Genomic DNA, 5,113 nt, shown 5'->3' on the forward strand with positions numbered 1-5,113 from the left:
AATTTCCCACACCTCCTCCCCATCTCATCTCACCTCCTGTTGTCTCTTCCTCTCCAGTCCCCTAAGGTCACCATCCTGTCTGCCCCTTGGTCCTACCTTTGTGTCTCTAGGCTTTCTGTTTGGGCATATTCTTACCAGCTATCCTTTTCCCACTTCCTAAGGACCAAACTTAAAGGTGGGCACAAATACTACCCCAAGTAAGTCTCCCTTACCTTCCTCTTTGGTCAGTGTTCTCCAGAGAAATGGGAACAATAGGATCTGAGTGTGTGAGTGTGTGTGTGTGTGTATACATACACAGAGAGAGACAGAGACAAAGAGAGGGAGATTTATTGTACGTAATTGGATCACAGACAGCACTGTGAGGCTGGCGAGTCCACAATGCAGTGTGGGCTGTCAGGCTGGAGACCCAGGAGAGTGCATGGGGCACACGCAGCATGAAGGCATCTTCTGGAGAATTCCTTCTGATCCAGAATGGCCAGTGTTTTAGTTCTCTTCAAGACCTTAACTGATTAGATCAAGTCCAGCATATCATGAGAAGCAATTTACTCCAAGTTCATCAGTTTAAGTGCTTTTCTCATCCAAAGCACCTGCTGAGTTGACACATCATATAGAATTTTTCTAGGATAAAATGATCGCCCCCTCTGTGTGTCCTGAGCCCACAGTCAGAGTGCTTCACCCTGTGACAGGACACTATGTATGTGTATTCTTAGCAATTTATGACATTTTGAAAGTAGAATGTGTCCCTTCATCCTTTTTAAACACGTGCTCTAAAACAGAGATGAGACTCAATTATGGGACAGATTGAATTGCCACGGAGAACAGGAGCTGAGGGAGGTTTGTTCTTCTTGCCTGTGGGGTTCACTTTACATCACAGCCATCCATGGTCAGACTCACCTGAGTCTGTGGCTTCAGCCCCGTCCTCGCTCAGCTCATCACTGTCCCTCCACAGCTGAGGAATCTTTATCACACCCTCATTATGGAGACACCTGGGACTGTGGACAGACACGGAGCTGGGGCAAGAGCAGTAGCCCCTGGAACTGAGGAGCTTCAGGCCCAGAGTGAGGACAGGCCAAGCCCCGAGGCCCTCTCTGCCCCCATCCGTGGAGCACTTTCCATATCCAGTGAGGAAGGAGACTAAGGCCTCCTCCTTCACAGTCTGCTTGTGGGGGTCCAGCACCCAGTGATGATGCACTCCACTGTCCTGAGCCTGTGGGAAAAAGAGGAACAGGCCTGGACCAAGCACAGGGCCTGTCTCTCCTGGAGGACAGGGACACGGGATGGCAGCCACTCTGGGAATTGCCAGGTACACAGGAGTACAGGTGATTGAGGCCCGAGACACTAAAGGAGGGAGGCATCCAGGAGGTCCTATGAAGAGAGGTAGGGAGCACACCAAGACATGGGAAGTGGGACTCAGACATGACTAGGGGGGAGCTGAATGGATCCCAGGATCTCTGCTCGAGCAAAGTCACCCACACATGGAGCTGGGCGCAATAGCCTGGTGGGTCCCTTGTAGGAGGCCATAGTGAAGGGCCTGATGGCCCACACCCATAAGGCTGGGCAAGTGGCCCAGTCACTGGGAGACCAGGAGGGAGGCAGAGGCTGGCATTAGGGCCCTGGGAAGTTTGACCCAGTGAGAACAGGGTAGACCTCTGTGGACACCAGGCCACTTCAGCCTCACCCTGAGTGTGTGAGTATACATACACAGAGACTCGGACTCAGACCTGACCCAGAGAGAGCAGAATATGCCCGTAGGGGATTTAGTACGTGTGAGCTCCAGATCAGATGTTTTTGGTTTTTTTTTTTTGATACAGAGTCTCACTTCAGGGCCCTCAGTAGAGTGCCATGGCGTCACACAGCTCACAGCAACCCCCAAATCCTGGGCTTAGGTGATTCTCTTGCCTCAGCCTCCCGAGTAGCTGGGACTACAGGTGCCCACCACAACACCCAGCTGTTTTTGGTTGCAGTTTGGCCAGGCCGGGTTTGAACCCGTCACCCTCGGTATATGGGGCCGGCACCGTACCCACTGAGCCACAGGTGCCGCCCCAGATCAGATGTTTAGGAACAGAAGCCCCCATGAAATTTGGGCCAAATATTCTTCCACAAGTTTGATGACTTTCTGTGCATCAGTTTCCACACCTGGAAACTGACAAATGCTACGAAAACAGGGTAAATATGGAGAAAACTTGAGCAACCCTGTCCTGGGGTAGGCTAAGGCCTCACTGCAGTTCCCTATTTGGGTCACCAGTCCTGCCTTCCCTCTGGGCAGCAAACGCCAGGCCCACCGTGAGGACAGGTGCAGCCCTACACCCAGTGCACAGCCTCTTCACCACACTTGGGTTCTGTGAAGGGGGTGAAATAAACCAGGAAGACCAGAACCCATTGATTACCATGCAGGATTCTTTTTCTTTTCTTTTCTTTTCTTTCTTTCTTTCTTTTTTTTTTTTTTTCAGTTTTTGGCTGGGGCCAGATTTGAACCCACCACCTCCTTATAGGAGGCTGGCATCCTACTCCTTTGAGCTACAGGTGCCACCTCAAGATTCTTTTTCAGACTCAGCAGATGACCATTTTACTGTCACCAGGTGAGTGGATGGCCAAGACACTCTTCACTGGAGAGTGTGACAGTGAAGGGGTCTAGAAAGCTGAAGGGGCCCTTGGAAGAGGGGACCCAAGGGAAGGCTGTGACTCTCAGAGACCTGAAGGTGGTGGCAGCAACACTGTCCTCCAAAACCTGGAAATTTGCTTGCGGGATCGGGAGCTCTCAACATTTTTTCCAAGGGGAAGTAACTTTAGTTTACCACAGGTCTTGGGCTCCTTCAGGATAGAATGTTCTAGAAAAGATGTTTTTGCTGCTAGGGTAGGTAACTGCTGAAGTCAACCCATTTGATTGAGGCTGGGGCGTGCAGGAGGCAGGAACCTGGTGCCTCTTAAGGAAAGTAGTGCCACTGACTGGGAGAGTGAAAACAGGACAGGGTCGGGGCCGGGAGGCAAGGGACGGAGCTCTCAGAAGGGGTGGGTGGCAGCGAGGGAGCCGGGAAACGCCTCACGTGACCGTGTTGGGTGGAGCAACCCCGTCCCGGGAGGAATAAAATTGAGACTCGCGGCTTTCCTCCACCATTCATCTTACCGGCTGCATCCGGATCTCCACTGCGATCTGGCAGTCGGGTCCAATGGCACTAGTAGCGGGCTCCGAGTTGGGTCTCATGGTTCCTCTTCTGCTTCTGCTGCCTGTGTCGGCCTGGGCCGGCCGGGCGGGTGAGTACGGGGTGGGTCTGGCGCAGAGTCCGGGGCAAACGCGCCGGGGCGGGAGGGGCCGGCTTTGAACCGAAGGGGAGGGACAAGAAGGGGTTCTGGGCAAAAGTGGGTAACAAGGGGGGCCTTGGACCTAAGGGAGGTGACAGGGAAGGGTTTTGAATAGAAGCGGTGTAACAAGAGGGAGCCTTGGACCGACGGGGAGGTGACAAGTCAGGGCCTTGGACTGCTGGAGGTGGGCAAGGAGAGAACGAAGGGGGATCACTTGTACCAAATGAGGGCCCGGCTTCAGGAAGGCCCGGACCGAGCTCTCCGGAGTGCGCGCGGCTGGAGACCCCGGCGCTTGGCCGCAGATTCCGGTTCCGCTGGGGTACGGTGAGCGGAGCTAACAAGTACCGTCGTGGGGGGAGGGGAGAGAGTGCGGGGATTTCAGAGGAAGCTGGGCCACTGTCCTCCCTGTCCTGGGGAAGCCAAAGCCACTAGGGACCCTGATAGAGGTGAGGTGAGGCACAGGGTGGGGGATCCCTCAGAAGCGCGACCACAGACTTCCTGGCCCTGTTCTGCTCTCAACAAACTGTCCACACTCACCCTCACGCACCCCCGAGCTTGCACTTTGAACTTCCCCCGCCTGTGCTCCAGGATGTCGCCTTCGTTCACCAGCCACTTTCAACCCCATCAAACCCACTACCACAACCATACCCTTTCCCCACTCCTGATCGACCTCCATATTCGTTATCCAGTTGCCCGGGTCACGCCCCTTTCCTCCCCCTCTCGGCCAGTCTATCACTGAGCAGGCCTCCCTTACCTCTCTATCCACGGACCACCAACCAACTAGCACCTTGGCCCCCTTACCGGGGACACGCTCACCAAACAAGTTGCCTCCTGGCCACAGACCTAAAGTGGGAGGGATGGGAAGCTTCTATCCTCCCAGTATGAACCCAGGGATGCTGGTGAGTAGAGGCACCCACGTCTGCCCTGGGGTCCCACACCAACTACTCTGTCTACTGGGGAGACAGCATCATATGGAATAGGCCCTCCTCAGATAGGAGTCAGCACAGGGTTCCCTTTAGGCCAGGTAGTGCACCCTTTCCTCCCTGCACAGAGCCAGAGAAGGCAAAGACAACCTAAGGACAAAAGGGAGACCAGATAAGGCCACTGTCCTTGTTTTTTTGGCCCGAGATTTGAATACACACAGGGTCCCAGGGATTGGTGCCCCATCCCCAGGGTGTCAGGTCTCAGCTGCTAGGTGAAGAGGCAGAAGCAGGTCCTTCCCTGCCTGAGGCTTTTGGGTGGGGGATGTGATGGGACTGTGGGTCCTATGGTTTAGGGCCGACTGCTCCCAGCTTTGCTCTGGCTTCCTGGTCAGTGTGGGCCAAGAGACACTCTCTGGGTGCAGCCACAGGTGTGAGCCCTGGGGAAGTCCTGAGACAACGGTGGGGTGGCCAGGGCACCTGCTTGTGGTGTTTCTTTGTTCTCTGGGTCCTACTCCTGCCAATCCCAGGAAGCCCACCTTTGTCCAGCCACTGCTGGGCCTATCTCAGAGTTACCTGGTGGGTGAGGAGCCCATGCTGTGATGGGCAGCTCTGAGGCTGCCTGAGCATGGGTAACCCATGGCTGGAGGCCCTGTCTCTCTCAGGGCCCAACCATACCAGAGCCACTGTGAGTGGTGAGACTTCCCTGCTGCAAGTGGGAGGGGCTTGCTTCTCAGAACTAGGTGTCCATGTCATGATTCTACAACTAGGAATTGCCACGAACTCCACAAAGTTCCTGTCTCAAGCACAGCTGCTGCCAGGATCTGAGGTGTCTCTGGACACATAGCCCTAGGGCAGCAGTTCTCAACCTGTAGGTCACAACCCACAGAAAC

Source organism: Otolemur garnettii, unplaced genomic scaffold (assembly GCF_000181295.1).
Source record: "Otolemur garnettii isolate 467f Iridium unplaced genomic scaffold, OtoGar3 scaffold00042, whole genome shotgun sequence".
Classification (NCBI taxonomy): Eukaryota; Metazoa; Chordata; class Mammalia; order Primates; family Galagidae; genus Otolemur; species Otolemur garnettii.